This window comes from Triticum urartu, chromosome 7A (assembly GCF_056163025.1).
Source record: "Triticum urartu cultivar PI428250 chromosome 7A, HENAU_Tu73, whole genome shotgun sequence".
Taxonomy (NCBI): Eukaryota; Viridiplantae; Streptophyta; class Magnoliopsida; order Poales; family Poaceae; genus Triticum; species Triticum urartu.
The window spans coordinates 378364233-378388306 of record NC_141879.1 but is presented as its reverse complement, the minus strand read 5'-3'; positions in this window follow the sequence as shown (position 1 = coordinate 378388306).

Sequence of the window (24074 nt, the reverse complement as noted above, 5' to 3'; positions counted from 1 at the left end):
AACCGATGTATTCCTTCTCGTTTTCGGCAGAAAAGCAAAGGAGATTTATGTGACAAGATCTTGAAGCTGAAATCGGAGGTTGATGATTTAAAGGAGGAGATAGCTCTTCTCAAGTACAATATGAAAAAGCTGAAGGCACAATTGTCATCATCATCACCATCCCCTTCACCTCCGATGAAAGAGGCATAAATACACGGGTATGGGCACTCCCCTTGGCAGCTGCCAAGCTTGGGGGAGTGCCCCGATATCGTATCACCATCACACTTTTATCTTTACCGTTTTTAGTTCGATCTTTTTAGTTATATCTTGATCTAGTAGAATAAAGTTTTAGTATGATCTAGTTTTGAGTTTTGCTTTATGATCCTTCTATGTAATCGAGTCCGTGAGCTATATATATAATAAAGATTAGTGTTGAGTCAAGGGCTTTGCTATCTTGCTATGGTCTTGAGAAAAAAAAGAGAAAGAATAAAAGGAAATAAAAAGGTCATATTAATCTTATGGCAAGTAATGACTTCACATATAAAGAGTATGATGAATAAAAGTTGTTGAGAGTTGACAAAAATAGTTTTAGTCATCGTTGCAATTAATTGGAAGTAATAAAGAAAGAGAGATATCTTGGACATCTTTTATGATTGTGAGCACTCATTAAAATATGACATGCTAAAAAGTTGATGTTGGACAAGGAAGACAACGTAATGGGTTATGTTTTCTTATATCCAAAATAAATTATATTGTCATGGATCATCCAACATGTTGAGCTTGCCTTTCCCCCTCACGCTAGTCAAATTCTTTGCACCAAGTAGAGATACTACTTGTTCTTCCAAATATCCTCAAAACCAGTTTTGCCATGAGAGTCCACCATGTCTACCTATGGATTGAGTTAGATCCTTCAAGTAAGTTGTCATTGTTGCAAGCAATAAAATTGCTCTCTAAATATGTATGATTTATTAGTGTGGAGAAAATAAGCTTTATACGATCTTGTGATGTGGAAGAAATAAAAGCGAGAGACTACATAATAAAGGTCCATATCAGAAGTGGCAATATAAAGTGACGTTCTTTTGCATTCAGATTTCGTGCATCCAACCATAAAAACACATGAAAACCTCTGCTTCCCTCTGTGAAGAGCCTATCTTTTATTTTCGTCTTATACAATATACAAGAGTCATGGTGATATTCACCTTTCCTTTTTACATTTTATCCTTTGGCAAGCACTGTGTGTTGGAAAGATCCTGATATATATAGCTAATTGGATGTGAGTTTTCAACAACTATTATTGTTGACATTACCCTTGAGGTAAAAGGTTGGGAGGCAAAACTATAAGCCCATGTCTTTCTCTGTGTCCGATTAAAGCTTCAATACCCATAAGTATTGCGTGAGTGTTAGCAATTGTGAAAGACTAATGATAGTTGAGTATGTGGACTTGCTGAAAAGCTCTTATATTGACTCTTTCCGATGTTATGATAAATTGCAATTGCTTCAATGACTGAGATTATAGTTTGTTAGTTTTCAATGAAGTTTTTGATTCATACTTGAAATGGTGAATGAATTGTTACTTTAGCATAAGAAATCATATGACAATATATGTGTGTGTGTGTGTGTTGTTATAAGAATGATCATGATGCCCTCATGTCCGTATTTTATTTTATCGACACCTCTATCTCTAAACATGTGGACATATTTTTCGATATCGGCTTCCACTTGAGGACAAGCGAGGTCTAAGCTTGGGGGAGTTGATACGACCATTTTGCATCATGCTTTTATATCGATATTTATTGCATTATGGGATGTTATTACACATTATGTCACAATACTTATGCCTATTCTCTCTTATTTAACAAGGTTTACACGAAGAGGGAGAATGTCGGCAGCTGGAATTCTGGGCTGGAAAAGGAGCAAATATTAGAGACCTATTCTGCACAACTCCAAAAGTCCTGAAACTCCACGGGAGTCATTTTTAGAATATATAAAAAATATTGGCCGAAGGAAGCACCAGAGGGGGCCCCCACCATCCATGAGGGTGGGGGTGCGCCCTACCCCCTAGGCGCGCCCCCTATCTCGTGGGCCCCCTGGCAGGCTTCTGGTGCCCATCTTTGGCCCTGGAAAAAATCATAAGCAAGCTTGCGGGACGAAACACCGCCGCCACGAGGCGGAACCAATCTAGGGCTCTGGCGGAGCTGTTCTGCCTGGGAAACATCCCACTGGGAGGGGGAAATCATCACCATCGTCATCACCATTGATCCTCTCACTGGGAGGGGGTCAATCTCCATCAACATCTTCACCAGCACCATCTCATCTCAAACCCTAGTTCATCTCTTGTATCCCATCCTTGTCTCAAAACCTCAGATTGGTACATGTGGGTTGCTAGTAGTGTGGATTACTCCTTGTAGTTGATGCTAGTTGGTTTATTTGGTGGAAGATCATATGTTCAGATCCTTTATGCACATCAATACCCCTCTGATTATGAACATGAATATGATTTGTGAGTAGTTACGTTTGTTCCTGGGGACATGGGAGAAGTCTTGCTATAGGTAGTCATGTGAATTTGGTATTCGTTCGATATTTTGATGTGATGTATGTTGTCTCTCCTCTAGTGGTGTCATGTGAACGTCGACTACATGACACTTCACCATTGTTTGGGCCTAGGGGAAGGCATTGGGAAGTAATAAGTAGATGATGGGTTGCTAGAGTGATAGAAGCTCAAACCCTAGTTTATGTGTTGCTTTGTAAGGGGCTGATTTGGATCCGTATGTTTCAGGCTATGGTTAGGTTTACCTTAATACTTCTTTTGTAGTTGTGGATGCTTGCAAGAGGGGTTAATCATAAGTGGGATGCTGATGTCTACTACACAACCTTTTTCTTGTAGACGTTGTTGGGCCTCCAAGTGCGGAGGTTTGTAGGACAGTAGCAAATTTCCCTCAAGTGGATGACCTAAGGTTTATCAATCCGTGGGAGGCGTAGGATGAAGATGGTCTCTCTCAAACAACCCTGCAACCAAATAACAAAGAGTCTCTTGTGTCCCCAACACACCCAATACAATGGTGAATTGTATAGGTGCACTAGTTCGGCGAAGAGATGGTGATACAAGTGCTTCTTCGTACCATGAGCCTTGACGGTTTTGTCTAGAGCCATAGACATCACTTTGGCCGGTGCTCCAACGTCCATCAAGAAACTATCAAATATAAATAAAAGAAAAGAAACCATAATTACAAACCCAAAACAAGAACAGAGAGGGAGTTATAGGATCGGTCTCGGGGTTGCAAGACTGGGCCTTGGCCAGAATCAACACCATTGATGCGCTCACCTTTCCTTCTTTGGGAGAGAAGAACAATGGCAGAAGTAGGTCGGGGGTTTTCTTGAAGAAATGAGGAACAAGATGAGGGAGAAGCGAGTGGGGGTTTTCTTCAAGAGAGGAAGTTGAGAGAGAAGAGTGAGATGATGGTTGCTTCGTCCATCCAACTTACTGCTGGAAAGGAGGGGGTTTTCTGATTTGACGGCTCATTGGGCATTACTGCGGTGCTTCGATCGGGGTAGTCTACCGTGAAGTTGGGCACTCTACTACGGAGTAATTTAGTGCATGGCTGGGGGACCCCGATGCTGGCTGTCCCACACGTCGGCAAAAGTGAGTAGCAAGGTTCCCGGCGTCCGTCGAGGAGGATCTGCACGGTAGAGCATGTCCACTATTTTTATGAAGAAAAAAATGATTACAGCAAGCGTTTCCACTCTTACAACGGAGGAGTGCAAAACACGGCAGCCACTTGAACATACACAGTGCTCCTACTACTAGGCATGTGCAGTGGTTTATACGTTAGTACTACATAATCTTGTTGCTAGTGTAGTAAGATATGATGATAACAAATGATGTTGTGCGCATGTCAACTATATGAACAGTAATGTAACATAGTACCGTTTTTTGACTATCCGGTCGAGAATGAACAGTGAGATCAATGTTAACAGAACTAGGTCTACAGCGCACGGAGAGTATGGTGCTACAGTACTCCACGAAACATGAACCATATGAAGCATGAATCAGTGTTAGGCAGGGTGTATGAAGGGTGCACGGGATGGGAGCAAAAGTTCCCTTCTCGACCCACTTTTGGGTGTTTGGCAGAGTGCATGAAGGGTGCATGAGTCCACACTAGTAGGTTAACACAAATACACTAAGAGGGAACAACTATATTGAGATGAGAATGCAACCAAACACACCCACATGCTTTGTGCTACAGTGACCGATCTACACTGTCTGAGTTTGATCCAACGGTCATGTTGCGCCAAGACATGGACATGCCCATGCAGAGGATGCCTAAACACCACTGAACTCCCTCTGCTTCTCGAGGCGCACGATGTTGGTGATGCAGGGTGCAACCACCCGTAGAGCCCGCTCCCGATCGACGGGAGCCAGCTCGTCAAAGACGGCGTCCAATGGCATGAATGGATTCCGGTGATGGAGCCCTGAGAGGATTCGCCCGGCAACAGCGATGGCAGCCCGCAACCACTCCTTGTCCAGCTCCGCCACCACCATTGCACGGAGACAGCTCAGCTCCTTGGAGATAGGTGAAGAAGGAGACCAGGTCAGGAAGCCACGGCTCGTTGAAGTCGACGGGGTGGTCGAACGAGTTTAGCTCGACGGCCGGCATGGTCACGCTGGCACGACGGTAGTCATCGCGCAGCCGCAACACGTGCGTGGAAACTTGGTCCACCAAGTGGCTGAGGCGATCCTGGACCTCGTCACGATCGGCCCGCTAGCACTCCAGCTGGCTCCCCTGACGGTCTAACGTATCTCCCGCTTTCTGCAGCAACGCCGCCGACGCCTTGAGCATCTTTGTGGTGGATGCCTGCCGCTTTTGAAGCTCCGTGAACTCCCGCACATAACGAAGGAGCATGGAAATCCTCTCCTCCTTGAGCTCATGGAGCTCCATGTCCATGGCCCTGAGATCCACATTCTTGGCCTGGAGCTCCTCTGTCAGGCGCCTCACCTCAGACACTGTGATCTGTTGCGCCGCCATGGCACCAGGTAAAAGCAATGGAGAGAGGAAGCAAAGGGGACGAGACGGCTGAAAGGCAATGCAATCTAAAGGAAGGCGGAGGAAGCCAGCCGAGGAGCGGGGTGAATCTTTTGGTTTTCACCATGGGAAAACACCAGTTGACGACTTTTCACATCAGCGAGCAGTGGACTTTACAGGCGGAGTCATCGTGACTAATTGCTGCCGCGCCTGCTCCCATCAATCAAAATATTAAAAATGCTGCCGCGCCTGCTCCCGTCAATCAAAAAATTAAAAATCCTTCCACTCCTGCCACACCCAAAGACCAGAGCAACGCCATGGTGGATATTTAAATTTACCTGCCGGCAAGGAGATAAAAAAAGGGGTGAAAAAACAAATGTGGTGGCGGCCTAGCTAATCGGTCGCACTAGCCCAACTAGCTAGCCACCGTGCTTCACTGATGTACTCGGCGGGAAAGGTGGTCTTTCGTGATTTGATGACTCATTTAGTTGCTTCGGCGCTACGACCGAGGAGGACCCAGAAAATGCACGGTAGGGCATCCCACATCTCGGCAAGGAAGAATATATGCGTGCACCACCCGGGAGGACCCCAAAACCGCGCGGTAGGGTGTGCCACGTCTCGGCATGGAGGAAAAATTGCGTGTAAAATTATACTGTATCAGACGTACTACCTATGGTTCGTCCTTGGGACCCAGCCAGTCGGTCGAAAACACCCCACTAGCCACACAGTTTCATCATGCTAACGTGGCACGGAGGATAGGTGTGGTTAGCTCCGTCTCAACCAGCCAAAACGTCTCTTGTTCTAGGCGATTATTCTATTTTTTCCAAGCTTTTGTTTAGTTATAATAACACCACGACAAGCCAGCACCGCTCTGCATGTGTGCCCGTGCATCTAAAGGTTAGGCAATGGAGAGGAGAGAGAGATCGCAGACCTGGGACCCACTAGTAAGTGAGTAAATGGTCATGCACGTGTTGAGGAGCCACTCCCTCTACTCTACTCAATGTAATACTGTATAAAATCAAGTTATGGGACAAAGCCAACAACCGTTGTTGTTTCAGACTATCGACTTACGCTTTGTAGTCCAGGTTGCCAGTTTGAATCTCGTCTTTCAGATTTGTTAGTTTTAGGTCCAAATTTGATCAGTGACAAGTGGGACCCACGTGTGTTGTTCCGATATTTCAGTGTAGGATGGTTTTTTTGAAAAAAGATTTTGCGCAGTTAGACAAGTAACGGCACGAGTTACACGTATTTTGCAAGTTTACGAACAAAAATGACAGTGGCATAGAATATCACATCCACACTGCAGCTTAGATGCTATGGTGATACGAGTTTTTACATCGTTGGAACTGAGATCCAATGGCTTGGGAGTAGTCTTTGTAATTATGCGCAATTTCCGAACTCTCCAAGGGTTTTTTTGCAAATAAAACATTCAGGCCTTGTGTGTGCCATTGCATCTTGGATCCAATGGCTCCCCGTAGCTTAATTAGTCAATACGGTGATACAAGCATCTAGGTCGTATGATCTGTGATCAGATGCCACCTGCGTAGTACTTGTACTTTCTGCGCAATTCCTAAACTCTCTCAGGCGTATATTGCAAAAACATTCAAACCACCTACTGTGAGCCGTTATCTCTGTGAATTCGTATCACCATAGAATCTACGGTGCGGGGGCACCTCATATTCTCCCGTGCGAGAAAACATCAGGTGCTTTTGCAGCTTGGATGCTATGGTGATACGAGCTTCGAGGTCGTTCGATCTGAGATCCAATGGCATCTGAGTACTCTTTGTGCTTGTAAGCAGTGGTCAAACTCTTTGGGGGCTTTTCTGCAAAAATACATTCAAACCACCGAGGAGTTGTTGGGTCACAAATCCAACGGCTCAGAAGAGCTTGTATCACCAAAGCATCTAAGGTGTGCTAGCACATGATATTCTTACATATAGAAGAATATGATGTCCTCCTTCATCTTAGATGCTACGGTGATACGAGCTTTGAGGTCGTTGGATATGGAATCCAAGGGCATCTAAGTAGTTTTTGTACAAATTGTGTGCAATTCTCAAACTCATCAAGGTTTCCTGTAAAAATATTAAGACATCTTGTGAGCTGCTATATCTTAGATCTACAAGCTCCAAGGAACTCGTATCAGTATATAGCATCTAAGGTGTGGGGGCACATGATATTCTCCTGGGGAGGAGGGGGTGCAGAACCAATTGGTGTTTGGTAGGGTGGGGACAAATATAATCTAAACAATCCTAAACACAGCTTCACAATTTTATCTAAGGTCGAGGGGTTAACCCCCGACAATCTACATAGCTCCGCCTAAACACAACATTTGCATGTACTGTAGCACTACTCTTAATAATCATGTTTGAGTTTCCTGTTCATTTTAAATATTGAATTGAGGACCATGCATGTCTTACATTTTACTCCCTTCGTTCCTAAATATTAGTCTTTTTAGAGATTTCAAATGGACTGCCACATACGGATGTATATAGGCACATTTAAGAGTGTAGATTCACTCATTTTGTTGTGTATGTAGTCACTTGTTGAAATCTCTAAAAGACTAATATTTAGGAACAGAAGAAGTATTTTTGAATTCATGTCATACATGCATGGTTTGGAAAAATAGATGCACTATACTTATTGGATTGTTGTTGTGTTCGTGTGTGTGTGTGTGTGGTCATATGCTTCATACATAAAAAGTTTTCTCACCACCATACCGTTCATCTTTTAAATTTGAATTTGCAATGAAAAACTTACTAGGGATACCATGAAATGTGAAATCCACGTTGAGATCACTATATCACAAACTTACTCTAATTCAAGAACTCGTCATAAATCAATTACCACGTTGAGCTTACTATTTGCAAGGAACATACGGGCATTGTAATACACATAGATTCGTTTGGCAATTTAAAATATTCATTTCGTATACTCGAATGGTAGGACCCAATGGCGTACCAGCCAGACCTTGGCTCGTGCTGATCCTAAAAAAACCGGGCTCGTGTCCTTCTGGTGGCGTGCGTGGTACGCACATTAGCCAACCCCAACCAGTCGAGCCTCCGCGTTTCGAGTTGAAATATCTGGAGGCCAGAATTCCACCCCTAGGAAATTTCCCTCATGTCCCCGGTCCATAGTGACTACCGTTGAACAATGGAGGGATTCTTTAGTAACTAGACAACGTTACCTACCGTGCGGAGCACAGTTCAATTCCCTCGGTCGGCGCTACCCAAGGTCACCCGTCAACTGCATTGCCTAGTACTAATAGGAGTACTACACCAGGATGAGCACAGAATTGAGCATGTTTGTTCGTGCCTAGTACTTGACTTAATATATCAGGCAATGCACTGGTATGGAGGGATTATCCTTTTACTCTGCATATATAACTTGTCTGAAGTCTAACTAAGCAAAATGTTTGACAAAATCCTTTCTTAAGAAATACAACAGGAAAGATGTATCGCTCGAAAATTTATTGCATGATGCAGGTTATGATATTGTTTCAAATCCTGAATTTTAAATTTCAGAAATCCAAAAGTGACCAGAAATTCATGAAACTAAGCATGGTCACGTGATATGGCACAAATATTCCTACGTAATTTTTTCCTTCAATTTGAGACAGGCTGCTTATGTGAAGTTTCACAAATGAAGATCCAAGGTATTTTGGAACAAAGACCTGTCACGTTAAGGCGAACACTTCCACTATTGAAACCATGGGCGTTTACGTGCCACCACGAGTCCCGCTTCTCATCAGCAGGTGCTGTCCGAGCAAGCGTGTGAGTCGACGGGAGGCGTGCGAACAGACCGCTGCGCCGGCTGAGAAGAGGCATGCGAGCAGACCGCTGCTCAGGCTCACCGGGGGGCAAGCCCTTTGACCAGGCTCCGTCGCCCACCTTCGTCCCAACTGCTCCCACTTTTAATGTCGCCAGCGCGCAGTTTAAAATCAACCCCGCACTACCCGGTATCGCTACAATCTTCTCTCTTCCTCTCTGATTCTCCTGTCATCTACCTCCAACCAGCCTGACCTAATAGTACGCCATGCCGCATCATGATGGTCCGCCCTTAGTCTTCCAGTTTCATGAGGAAGACACCCAGCCGGAGTCTCAAGAACATAAAGCACTTTGGGACAAGCTTGAGCCGGCCTCGCGGGAAGACGCCACGCCTGTCCCCGCTCCCGTTCCGGCTCCCGTCGCCCCGACTGTGTCAGCGCCCATCCCCGTGGCATTGATGGGCTGGGAGCCGCACATTGTCGCCGAGCTTGATGCCACGGGGTTCCATGAGGTCCCTGCCGACTTTCACGCGCCCGTGCACCTGCCAGCACATGCGCCTACGCGTGCACTGACGTGCGTGCCCGTGCCGGTGCCTATGCACATGAATGTCTCCGCCGCATCGTTGCCAGTGCATGTCCCTGCGCGGGTGCCAGTGCCCCCCTCAGTGGCATGGATGGCCGTCATCGACCGCTTCCTTACACTAACGCCAGTCGCCTCCTCCCAGCAGTTGACTCGCTCTTGGAGACCGAAGTCCAGAACATTGTGGCCTTCCTTGAAGCTAGGGCCAACGTCCAGGAGTACGCCAACAACGGCGCAAGACGTCGCCGTCGCCGTCGGTCAGTGGCCCGACGACACACAGAGCATGGTAGAGGAGCCGCTTCCCACCGCAAGACGCCCCCGCCGCGTAATCTAAATTTGCCATGAAAAACATTCGGATTTCCATGCTTAAAATCCGAACGTTTATCATTTCCGTTTATTTTATATCAATCGTCGTATGAATGTAAAGTCGGAGTCAGACTGAATGAAATCTATGGTTTGATCGATTGAATGTTCTGCTAGAGCCGTATCAAAATAAATACAAAGCTTCATCAAGCCACATGTATTTCTTCTCATCCAATGACCTAGACTGCTTCAATGTCGAGCGCTCAACATGTTAGCGTGCAGTTAATTTCATGCCAAAAATAGTGCTAATCACATAATAACATGCAAATAATATCCTACTTAATATCCGCATGCACTTAATATACTTCCAAATTAACGTGCATTGCACATACACATTGACTAGTACTACTAGTACATGAAACCGGTGTCGTAACTTGTGAACGCGTCCAGATATGGTCAACAGCAACATCGCCCGCGAGTTCTTTGTGTTTGCCCGTGCATCTAAACGTAGAAGGGGAGGAGAGAGAGCACACATGGAACCCACCAGTAAGTGAAGGCAAATAGTACTACGTGCTAACGAGCCGGTCCCACTAATGTAATAAAAATAATATTACATGTTATCCATTAAATAGGTTGTGGTAATATAAAAACATTATATGAATAAAGGGGGTACAACAAACATTGTTGTTCTACGTATATTGCCTATTGACGTGCGGCTTGAAGGCCCTGGTCGCATGTTCGATCCTCGTCCTTTATTTTTTTCATTTGTATATGGGTCCAAATTTGTTTCATGACATATGGGCCCCTCGGTGTGTAGTTTGTAGCACTTTAATTTGTGGATGGAAATTTGTTCCATTCTAGGTGGACTATCGGTGTGTAGTTTTGTAGCTTATTTGTAATAAGTAAAGAGAATAATAGAGTTTTTTGCAATAATACCATGGTGCGACGTTGAAGGCGAGAAAGGACGTGTGAGAGAGCGATGACCGAGCCAAAGGGAAATCAATTGGGGGAGGTGCAGGGGTTGCAATGGTGTTCGGAGTAGTTGTGGGACGAATGCTACGAAAATATAATCTAAACCCACCGGAATAAATGCCTACAAAATTAATCCAAGGTTCTTCGTGCGGGGTTGAGCGAGTGTGGCCCGCCGTGCGGAAGAAAGAGTGAGACAGTCTCGAGGTAGGGACCTAGATAGACAACGTGCGTGTGTGTGCATGAGAGGTTGGGGGCTAGATAGGCAATGCATGTATCTAGCAAGAGAGGGAGAGCTCGGCATGGGGTGCAATGGCGGGTGTGTGAGGTAAATACATTTGGTAACAGAGTGGGAAAAAGGGGGTTGTGTAGTTGAGAGAGGTAGAGATCGAAACATGGAAAGAAAGCATGAACGTGTGTCGGAAACTGATAGCTTCTACGGTGGTTAGGAAAGGAAGATTGACCGATACAGGAAGTATGTAGCGTGTGTGCCGAGGGGGGGGGGCTAAAAACAACATTTGAATGTAGATAGTACGAGACTTAATATCGATGTGTCAATTCTATGTACATTGTAAGATTTGAACTGAGGACCATGCATATGGGTAATTATTTCGAATTCGTGCCATATGAGGTTTGGAAAAGTTGACATTGACTCGATTGTTGTGCTATTTTGTAGGTCATATGTTTGAATCCATCCAAAGTTTTCTAACTACCATGGTGTTCATCATATATATATTTATGAATTTGTATTAAAAAGTAGCATGGATACCATGAAATGTGAAATCCACGTTAGAATTGGAGATTGCTATGTGACACACACTCTAATTCAAATAACTAATTATGTGACACACACTCTAATCCATGTTAGTGTGGATACTGTGGATACCGTTTCGATTTTTTTCCAAATAACTCCTCATTAATTAATATATAGTATCTCATTTCGAATGATCAATTACTAGCAAGGAAAACACGGGCATGGTAATACATACTCCCTCTGTAAACTAATATAAGAACGTTTAGATAACTAAAGTAGTAATCTAAACGCTCTTATATTAATTTACAAAGGGGGTACATATTTGTTTGCAAATGAAAGAAGATTTGTTTGCATTCTCAAATGTAGGCGCGCCAGGCAGACCAGGGTCGTGTCGTGGTGGTCGCGTGTGTCGTACGGACGCTTAGCACCCAGCCACCCACCCCCTCCCTCCCTCCCCCCTCCCCCCCTCCCCAAAAAAAGAACAACGACAAAGTAATTTCACGCTTCCACGTTTCGGATTGAAATATCTGGCGGCCCCAAATCCAGCCCTACAAAATCTCCTTTCTCCACCGTCCCCTTCCGCGCCCAGATTGCTCAAATCCCTAATTCGCCGCCAACCCAGGCAAAGTTCGAATCGCCCCTCGTCTCGTCTCTTTCCCCACCTCTGTGCCGGACGACGATGATGAAGACGACAGTCGCACTTCACCACCGCACCGGAGCTACCTCATCTACTGTCGAATTTCTGGTTCCGGCAAAACCCTTGAGGTTCAAACACTGGGGTGCACACTAAGATCTCTCCCCCTCTCTAGTTTGCACTGCGTATGATCTCACGGCCTGGCTCGACGAACCCGAAGAACACGAGACACAAGATTTATACTGTTTCGGGCCACTGTTGTGGTGTAATACCCTACTCCAGTGTGGTATGGTGGGTTGCCTCTTGGGCTGAGGAGGAACAGCTACAAGGGAAGAACAGCCTCCTGAGGTGAGGTGTTCTTGTGCTTGGTGAGTTGGTGCTATCTCGGATGAGCTGATCTCATCCCAATCTCCCCTCTCTATGGTGGTGGCTAGTCCTATATATAGAGGCCCTGGTCCTCTTCCCAAATATTGAGCGGGAAGGGATCCCACAACGGCCAATTCAAAGGGAGACAACTAGTACAAGCTATCCTGACAAAAGTAGTCTTCGCCTGCCAAAGGCTCTGGTGGTGACGCCGTCTTGGGATCCACGGTGACCTCCGTCCTGCCGTCCTGCTGGTCTTGGTCTTGTTGAACCGATATGGAAACCTTTGACTGATGCCTCGGGACTCCTCGCCTGCGCTTGCCCCTTTAGCACCAAAGAGGAAACAAGGACACTGCACGTGCTAGCGCCTACCTGGAGCCCGTGTGGCTCCGGTCATCATGGCTTGCATCACAGAAACCTCGCGAGGTGTCCCTTGCCTTGATCTCTACGCCCCTCATGAGCCGGCCCTGTGAGGTCGCCCCTGAGGAGGTCTTGCATCATCCGCCTCGCGAGGCTTGGCCCCTCGTGAGGGTCTTGAGTGTTTGCTGGTGAAGATGGGCCATATAGGGCCGCTGGTGGAGCCACGTCGTGGGCCGCAGGCAGGCAAGTCTGGGGAACCCCGTTCCTAGAACGCCGATTGATACCACTTGATAGAGGCGAGGGTCCCGATCTTTCCATGAGATGATAACTATCGATTTGGTGGAGACGACTTTGACGATCCGACTACAAACGTGCACGACGTTGCGCCTTAGCAATCGCTAAACCAATCTCCTGAGGTTACTGACGGTGCTGGAAGCACGGTCAGCCTGACCACGAAGGTCTATTCCTGCAAGCAATCGAAGAACGAGCAAGAATATGATAAAGCAATCTGAATATTGCAAATATATATGAAGTATTGATAATGGTGGGGATCCGGAAGCGGTCTTGGTCTGGTCGTTGGACACAAACGAAGTACACGAAGTTGCAATGGCTAACTTTTAACTAAACAAATCCCAAGGAAAAAGTTACTAGATGGATCTACTTATATATGAGCAAGGGGTGGTGGCCAAGGAGGTGGGAGGACGTCCCAAGGCAGCCTAAAACTAACCCTAGGTCGTACAAGGCTCATGGGCCCAAGTGGAGGTGATGCAACACCTTTGGGCTTGTAGTTTGACTCGGATTCTGCTGCAACGTCAGATTGTTTCGTCCGTAACTCAACGCTCCGGACGAATTTGAAGGTGAATCCAATTGGGTTGGAAAGAGCACGAAATCTAGTTTCCAACAAAAAAAGAATCACCCAATTCGGAGTCCGTATGAAAAAGTTGTTGGCGTTTTGAGTCAGGTATGTCTGTGCAGTCCGAATCTGAATCCAGAACGTGAGAGACTTGGACTCTATCTTCTCTTGGCCCAAAAGTGACGTGAGAGGACTTTTTCAACACAACATAAACTTCTCCTTTTTCCCTTGTCTTCATATGTGGATTGTACAAATGTCCCATACACCTGCAATTAGACAAAACACAAAAGTGTGTGAAGTATTTTTGTTCTGGATAACATAAATAGATTATTGAATAGTTTGCATTAGAAATCACCTGACAAATATGCATGTTTGCAATATTTTTGGTCGTATCCAAGGTAGTCATGTCCTCATCATCCTCCCCTTTTTGAAAACAAAGCCGTCCTCGGCATTGCTTAATCTGAAATGTGGCTAACAAAAGAGACAAGGTGTACATGTTGTATATGTATATGTCATCCATTTTAACTTCCCTTGATTTTTGCACATATGTCACATGTATACATGAGTAACTTTCATTGTTCATAAAATCTAAAGCCAAAAAATTATCACAAGAAGTAGAAGGCATGAAAATATTAGAACTCAGTTTGCACATATAAGTGAAGGTCTTATTCTCTTCAAAAGATTGGCAATGTTCATCATTAAACCATCCTAACTTCGATGAATAAACCTTACTTGCATCAAATTTACATGCTACAACATGCTTAAATAAGCAAACATGCAATAAGTCATTGGACACAGAATCATCATCAAGATTAAAGGTCATATCAAAATGATTAAACATTGGTTCTTTTGCATCAACAGTTAATTCAATGGGTGCACTCAAAATTGTTGATATTTCAGTTGTTTGATCACATGACGCATTCATGACAGTAACAAGAGTCTCTAAAATAGGTGGTGTGCTCAAATCAACAGGTAACTCAACACATGATGCATTCAAGTTAACTAGGCATGCTTCATTCTCATGTGAAGTTATATCATCAATACCTTTACTGTTACCTCACAGAGATGTAGCTGATGTAGGTATGGACGTTAACAATGTACCATACTCTTGAGATGATATTGCACTCATAATCCGAGGTGCAATGATGGAGGAACCCACCGGCGATGGTGAGCACGAACTGGAACAGTAGTTGTTGTAGTCACCTAATGCATCCTCCTGTATCTGTCTCTCAAAGGTACAAGCACGGACATACATACCAGTAATGCAACGAGGAATATACTGAAATCTTGCCTGAATATCATGGTTCAAACCACCAAAAAATCTATTCATTGTATCATTCTCAGATTCTTCTATGTCACAATGATGCATATAAGATTTGAACTCTTGGTAGTAAGCATGAACAGTGTTGTTGCCTTGTTTAAATTGTTCAAATTTGCGAAGCAATTCACGACGATAATAAGGAGGGAAAAATTGTTGTCTCATTACAGCTTTCAAAACTTTCCAAGTTGTGGGTTGGTTATCAATGTTTTTCTTACAATGTACACTCCACCAAACAGAAGCAAAATCAGTAAATGCTCTAGTGGCTTCTCGCACTCGCTCAAGTTCAGAAAAGTCATGGTGACTAAAAACTTGTTCTACTTCAAGCTCCCAAGCTAGATAAGTAGTAGGATTAAATCTACCCTCAAATGACGGTAAAAAGATAACCTGACCATGTGCTTGTGTGTGTTGTCCCAACTCTCGTGATGGTGAAGATGTGTCCGTCGTCCAAGAACTTCTATCTTCGGAACCTGTCATAATTAGTAGAAACAAGAAACAAAATTCAAGAATAATGTTCCTATGAACTACTACGGTGTGGTGGTAAAGCGCTCACAGTAAAGCAAATATCAATATCTTACAAGTTCTTACCAAGCAGCAGGTGGTGACAGGCAACCAGCGGTGTCAAATAACTCTGAAGATTGTGTAAAGCGATTGCCAGGGGAACGTACATATACACGGTGTAGAAATATGTGGAGCTGGGTTGGCTATATATGGTAGCAAAAGATTAGCAATAATCAATTCAGAGATGCGATGTTGAATAAACGCTCAACGATGGTACTGTGCTGGTCCTAGGCTAGACCGAACTAGAGACGCGAGCCTAGAACACTAATGAGGTCACGTCGTAGCACAACTAGCATCAATGAAGGATACTAAGTAGCTCTGGACAGCAAGATATAAGTGAAGATCACAACGGCAGTAAAGATAATGAGGTGAAACAACAGCCAAGCAGGATATATCAACAACTTTGTCTCCAACTTTCCTCTGAAAAAGTTTGTGCCGATTTTTTTGTTTTTTTTCTTCTCTCTTTTTTTCCTCACACTTTTTTTTCTTTCTCTCCTTTTTTTTATCCTTTTTTTTCTCTCATTTTTTTCTCTCTTTTTTTCTCCCTCTTTCCAAAACAAACTAGATAAGATGCAGATTGGATCAAGTGAAGATGTGAACGATCTCAACTATTATTATGACAATGAATGGTGGGTAGCACGTGGTGGAAATTGATGGATGGGTGGTGGACAGCGGAAGAGATAATGATGCAGCGGTGGCGTGACTAATGTGAACAGAACTCGAAACTCTAAACGAATTACACACTAAGACCAGCAACTCGACACGACGATGCAACCGATAATTCAACTATGCAAGCAATGAAAAGAAAATTGCAAAGGCTCAGACTGGCTTGGACCAAGGATGAATAGATCTAACTCTTTTTTGTGGCTTTTTCTTGGACAATAGGTAAGAAAATAAATCTAATCTAGGAAAACTGGAAATTCTCACCGAGCAACCTGAAAACTGATACCACTTGATAGAGGCGAGGGTGTCCCGATCTTTCGATGAGATGATAACTATCGATTTGGTGGAGACGACTTTGACGATCCGACTACAAACGTGCACGACGTTGCGCCTTAGCAATCGCTAAACCAATCTCCTGAGGTTACTGACGATGCCGGAAGCACGGTCAGCCTGATCACGAAGGTCTATTCCTGCAAGCAATCGAAGAACAAGCAAGAATATGATAAAGCAATCTGAATATTGCAAATATATATGAGGTATTGATAATGGTGGGGATCCGTAAGCGGTCTTGGTCTGGTCGTTGGACACAAACGAAGTACACGAAGTTACAATGTCTAACTTTTAACTAAACAAATCCCAAGGAAAAAGTTACTAGATGGATCTACTTATATAGGAGCAAGGGGTGGCGGCCAAGGAGGTGGGAGGACGTCCCAAGGCAGCCTAAAACTAACCCTAGGTCGTACAAGGCTCATGGGCCCAAGTGGAGGTGATGCAACACCTTTGGGCTTGTAGTTTGACTCGGATTCTGCTGCAACGTCAGATTGTTTCGTCCGTAACTCAACGCTCCGGACGAATTTGAAGGTGAATCCAATTGGGTTGGAAAGATCACGAAATCTAGTTTCCAACAAAAAAAGAATCACCCAATTCGGAGTCCGTATGAAAAAGTTGTTGGCGTTTTGAGTCAGGTATGTCTGTGCAGTCCGAATCTGAATCCAGAACGTGAGAGACTTGGACTCTATCTTCTCTTGGCCCAAAAGTGACGTGAGAGGACTTTTTCAACACAACATAAACTTCTCCTTTTTCCCTTGTCTTCATATGTGGATTGTACAAATGTCCCATACACCTGCAATTAGACAAAACACAAAAGTGTGTGAAGTATTTTTGTTCTGGATAACATAAATAGATTATTGAATAGTTTGCATTAGAAATCACCTGACAAATATGCATGTATGCAATATTTTTGGTCGTATCCAAGGTAGTCATGTCCTCATCAGCTAACCAGCTGGTCAAGGGAGCAAACTCATGGAGCCTCGCACATCAATTAATGCCCTGGACAGCTTGCATTGGAACTCTCATATTCTTTGACTTAGGACTCCAAATGATGCACCGTTTGATTTTCCTGAAAGTAGACTTCATATGCTCTCCATTTTGTACTCCCACACATGCTGGATGCTCATATATTTGCGTTGCATGATTCAGCAAGTTCTAGGACGAATTCTGGAACTGCACATGCAACAACAGAGTGTTGAGATGGCTTGATATTCTTCCTTGCGGTGTAACTAGTCGTCCTTGTCACCAAAACAAGGCTTTCTTCAGACTTGAAACTTGTTCTCTTCAAACTTGTTGTATGGGCTCCAAAACTTGTTTCTTCATGTGCTGAATGTTGTTGGTTGTCCTTAACATTGTACCTAAGTAAAATCAGCACAAGAGATTTAGGCAGTATAAAGTTCTCATGGTCATTTGAATTATGATAAGCTAGGAGCGCGTTCACCTCTTGTGCTATTTGTTTGGCATGGCTCCTTGTCATGGGACCCAAATAGATCTTCTTTGTAGAAGCTTCACTTGATGGCTAAGATTTATCATCAGGAGAAGATGATAAACGAGGTGAACCTGGGATGTCCTCATCAAATCTTGTGACACAAGGGATGATATGATACCAATATGATATGGTATGTATGCAATGAATGGTATAGATCACTAATGTGCACAAGTAACGTTGTCGGCAATACTCAAATGGCTAGTCTCAATAGGTAAGTGACGCAAAATTGTCTAGGGTTTATCAATGCAATGGCTAGGGTAATATACAATGGTGTCGTCGAGGTTACCGTCCTTGGCGATGATGAGTGGCGGTGTTCTTGATGTAGAGCCATCCCTAATTAGCCAAAAGACCTTAGGAAATGAAAAAAACCGCGAACTCAAAATCTCAAACGTCAAGTGTCAAAATGGTGGTAGCGGGAAAGTGGTGGTGGTCGCAAAAGTATTGGTGGATACCCGATAAAAATGGGTTATAGTGGTGGAATGGTATGATGGGCTATACACGGTGTCAGAGTTGAAAGCACGGTCCCTAAGTAGCCGAAACATCTTAGGAGACACAACTCACAACACAAACAAAATTGGGTTAGGTTGGGGTGGTGGAAGTGTATGGTGGGCAAGCATATGCAGAAGTTATAGTGGTGGTTGATGAAGAAGCAACTGTCTCTAAGTAGCCGAAACACCTTAGGAGACTCATATCACTACTCAAGCAACCTCAAATGCTAAGGGGAACAAAATGGGTTAGGTTGCAAAAGTCGGTGGTGGTTATGCGGATGATATGGTGGAAGCCCTAGCCAAAGATGCCAAAGTGCCAAAAAATTATGGAGTCAAATGGTGATGGAACCTATCAAGAGGGATAGAGGATGTCAATATCTACTCAACAAGCTAAAGAACGCGAAAATCGAACTCCGGATGTGAAAGTTATGGTCAAATCAGTGAAACACGAGAGGTTGAAATCCCAGAGGCCGGAAATCCGGGGCTCAGTGTCCAGAACCATGCATATTTGGCACTCCAGGAGCCGGAAGTCTGGCTTGGGGCCCGGATGTCCAGCCCGACGATTCCAGATCGGGATTTGGACTTCGAAACTCGATTTGGGGCGGAAATTGGTGATTTTGGAGGCAAAATTTGACGAATTTTGTGGATGGAAGGTGGTGAAAAGTGGGGAGAAGCTAGATCTACTGAAGACACAATGAATCCGTGGATCAAAATCAACAAAACATCATCAAACCAACAAATCACAAAAAAATTGGGGGCTACTTTTTGTGGGGAATTTTCGAATTAGGGATGAAATCAACAAAATTAGGCTAGAAAGTAAAGAGGGGAGGCTCCGAAATCGTGATCAACGTGGCTCATGATACCAAGATAATGTAGGGTGGAACCCTAGATGTCCGATCATTCACGAAAGGAGCGGATCCCAATGAGGAACACGAAGAACACGAGGGAAAACATGAGAGAATCACTCAAACCAACGAGATTAGGTCACACATATGCTAGATCCTCGAAACACAAAAGAGATACAATATCCACGATCAACAAGGGACGATACAAAGGGTAACCGGTTCTTCTCCCTGAGTAGGTCTTGAGGGGTCTTCCCATGAAGGGGTCTTGAATCCAATGTGGATCTTCTCCGAAGAGGTAACCGTCCCTCGCGATGGAGTAGATCCGGATGGATGAGCGAAGCTCTATCTCACATATGAGCTAACACAATGCTAACCCTAGAAAGAGGGAGGACGAGGAGTATATATAGTCTAGGTGGGCGATGGGGTGCATGGGACTCGGCCCTTTATTGTGCACAGGCAGGCAGAGCCGGATGTCTGGGCGTCAGGCCGGATCTCCGGGCCTCCATGAGGAGCCGAATGTCCGGGCTGGCGGGGCTGATCTCGGTGCTATGTGGATAGCCTACGCCGCATTTCCAGGCAGGTGCCGGATGTCCAGCCCGTCATGGGGCACCGGATGTCCGTGGGTCGGCCAGATGTCCGGCCGCTGTAGAGTCACCTGGCGTCCGTCTCTCTCTGGTCTTCCTTTCGTTGGTGGCACCGGATGTTCGGCCTCCTGCCGGATGTCTGGCCGCTGTAGCTCCGAAGTGACTCCACTTGAGGCACTTCTTGATCCGCTTCCGTGTGGACTTGTCCTATGCTTCGAGCATCTCCATGGTTATCTCCTCGGTTCCTTAGCACATGTAGTGTATTTGCATTAGGTAGCAACCATGTCTTGCACGAGTGGAAAAGGGAAGCATTTAGGAACAGGTTCACCTTGTATCAAATGGCGTATGTTTCAGGTCCCGTCATATGTCCACTTGGGGCTTGGGAAGTAGTCATAGTGTACATGGAGATGATTGTCGGATGCTCCACACCAGACCATCTTTCAAGCCAATTTACATGTGTTCAAAAAACAAAAATTTTCAAAAAGTAACGCGATACACCTTCGATTAACATTCGTTCCAAAAAAGTAATCTAGCAAGACCTAGAGGTTAATTCGAGAACAAGTACCTCGAGGTTAATTTGACAGACATGCCTTATAGGTTCACAAAAGTCATATAACTTTTTTTGGACAGATGTCGTAAAGTAACACGATAGACCTTCTTTCAAGCCAATTAACTTGAGCTCAAAAAACAAAAAGTATCGCGTTAGAGCTTCGATTAACATGTGTTCAAAAAACAAGTACCCCTGCAAGACTCAGAGGTTAATTCGAGAAGAAGTACCCCGAGGTTAATTTGACAGACATTCTAGGTTGACAAAAGTCATATCACTTTTTTGGAAACATGTCGTGAAGTAACACGGTAGACCTTCTTTCAAGCTAATAAACATGTGTTCAAAAAACAAAAAATATCATAAAGTAACACGATAGACCTTCGATTAACATGCGTTCAAAAAAACAAGAAATCTAGCAAGACCCAGAGGTCAATTCGAGAACAAGTACCTCGAGGATAATTTGACAGACATGCCTTATAGGTTGACAAAAGTCATATCACTTTTTTGGAAAGATGTCATGAAGTAACACGATAGACCTTCTTTCAAGCCAATTAACATGTGTTCAAAAAACAAAATTTATCAAAAAGTAACACGATAGACCTTCGATTAACATGTGTTCAAAAAACAATTACTCCTGCAAGAACCAAAGGTTAATTCGAGAACAAATACCTTGAGGTTAATTTTACAGACATTCCTTATAGGTTGAGAAAACTCATATCACTTTTTTGGAAAGATGCCGTGAAGTAACACGATAGACATTCTTTAAGCCAATTATAGACCTTCGACTAACATGCGTTCAAAAAATGAGTACTCCTGCAAGACCCAGAGGTTAATTCGAGAATAAGTACCTCGAGCTTAATTTGACAGACATGCCTTATAGGTTGACAAAATTCTTATCACTTTTTTCAGAAAGACATCGTGAAGTAACACAATAGACCTACTTTCAAGCCAATTAACATGTGTTCAAAGAACAAAAATTATGAAAGTCACGCGATAGACCTTAGATTAACATGTGTTCAAAAACATGTACTCCTGCAAGACCCAGAGGTTAATTTGAGAACAAATACGTCGAGGTTAATTTGACGGACATGCCTTATAGGTTGACAAAAGTCATACCACTTTTTCTGGAAAGAATTCGTGAAGTAACACGGTAGACCGTCTTTCAAGCCAACTAACATGTGTTATAAAAAATATCAAAAAGTAACGCGATAGACCTTTGATTAACATGTGTTCGAAAAAAGTACTCTAGCAAGTGCCATAGGTTTATTTGAGACAAGTACCTCTAGGTTAATTTGACAGACATGCCTTATAGGTTGACAAATGATGAGGACATCAATACCATTGTTACACCCACAGCCCCTACTGTTACATATACTGGACCAATTACTAGAGCTCGCGCACGCCAATTAAATTACCAGGTACTTTCGTTTCTTGGTAATGATTCTAATGTTCATGAGATTATGATGCTGCCTAAATTGGATACATTTGTTTTGCTTACAAATGAAGGGCCTAGCTTGGAGAAGGATGAACATTGGAGCAAGAACACGCATGGAGTTGATGGCATGCGCAAGGGGATCAAGAACGGAGTTACAAGTGATGATTTCAGGACTTTGAAGCCGCCATAAGGAGTGCATGAAGCCTTGGACGAAATATACAAGATGCCACTTCATAATATTCGTCCATAGGCTATTCTAGGTGCTGCGTCACCTTATTAATGGGCCAGGCCCATGTAATTTCGAAATACTTAAGTATAGGCTATTTTTAGAGTCCGTATGTGTGGGGAAACAAGAGTTAGGGTTGGTTTCGGACCCCACCCTCAAGGGCCACGAAATTCCCCCCCTCTTCCTCCATATATACAGCCCTTAGGGCGTCGTTTAGACTTTGGGTTTTGTTTAGATTAAAAGTTCGCCATAGCTGCAACTTCTCGTACTTCGTTTGTGTCCAACGACCAGAGCAAGACGTCATAGAACCCCACCTTGATCAATAAAGCTTTCATATTATATTCGCAATATCCCGATTGCAATCTCAGTTTCTTGCTTGTTCTTCGTTTGCTCGCAGGAAACAGACCCTCGTGGTCAGGTTGATCGTGCTCCGGCGTGGTCAATAACCCTCGGAAGTTGGTTTAGCGATTTCTAAGGCGCAACGTCTCACACGTTCGTAGTCGGATCGTCAAGGTCGACTCCCACAGAAAATGATAGCCACCATCTCATTGAAACATCGGGACACCTTAGCCTGTATCAAGAGTCATATCACTTTTTTGGGAAAGATGCCGTGAAGTAACATGGTAGACCTTCTTTCAAGCCTATTAACATGTGTTCAAAATCAAAAATTATCAAAAACTAACGCGATAGACCTTTGATTAACATGTGTTCAAAAAACCATTACTCCTGCAAGACCCAGAGGTTAATTCGAGAACAAGTACCTCGTGGTGAATTTGATAGACATGCCTTATAGCTTGACAAAAGTCATATCACTTTTTTCGAAACATGACGTGAAGTAACACGATAGACCATCTTTCAAGCCAATTAACATGTGTTAAAAAGAAAATTATTGAAAAGTAAGGCGATAGACCTTCGATTAACATGTGTTCAAAAAAACCATTATTCCTGTAAGACCCAGAGGTTAATTCGAGAACAAGTACCTCGAGGTTAATTTGACAGACATGCCTTATAGCTTGACAAAAGTCATATCACTTTTTTTCGAAACATGACGTGAAGTAACACGATAGACCATCTTTCAAGCCAATTAACATGTGTTCAAAAAAACAAAAATTATCACAAAGTAACATGATAGACCTTCGATTAACATGTGTTCAAAACGCAAGTACACCAACAAGACCCAAAGTTTAATTCGAGAACAAGTACCTCGAGGTTAATTTGACAGACATGCCTTAGACGTTGACAAAAGTCATATCATTTTTTTGGAAAGATGTCGTGAAGTAACAAGATAGACCTTTTTCAAGCCAATTAACATGTGTTCAGAAAACAATTTTTTTCAAAAAGTAATGCAATGGACCTTCGATTGACATGTGTTAAAAAAGCAAGTACTCCTGCAAGACCTAGAGGTTAATTCGAGAACAACTACCTTGAGGTTAATTTGACAGACATGCCTTATAGGTTGACAAAAGTCATATCACTTTTTTTGGGAAGATGTGAAGTAACATGATAGACCTTCTTTCAAGCCAATTAACATGTGTACAAAAAACAAAAAATATCAAAAAGTAATGCGATAGACCTTCGATTAACATGCATTCAGAAAACAACTACTCCAGCAAGACGTAGAGGTTAATTCGAGAACAAGTAATTTGACAGACATGCGTTATAGGTTGACAAAAGTCATATAACTTTTTTGGGAAGATGTCATGAAGTAACATGATAGACCTTCTTTCAAGCCAATTAACATGCGTTCAAAAAATAAAAAATATCAAAAAGTAACGCGATAGACCTTTGATTAACATGTGTTCAAAAAACAAGTACTCCTACAAGACCCAGAGGTTAATTCGAGAACATGTACCTCAAGGTTAATTTGACAGACATGCCTTATAGGTTGACAAAAGTCATATCACTTTTTTTGGAAAGATGCCGTGATGTAACACGATAGACCTTCTCTGTGACGCCCCCGATTCAATCGTACACTAATCATACACGCAAACGTGTATGATCAAGATCAG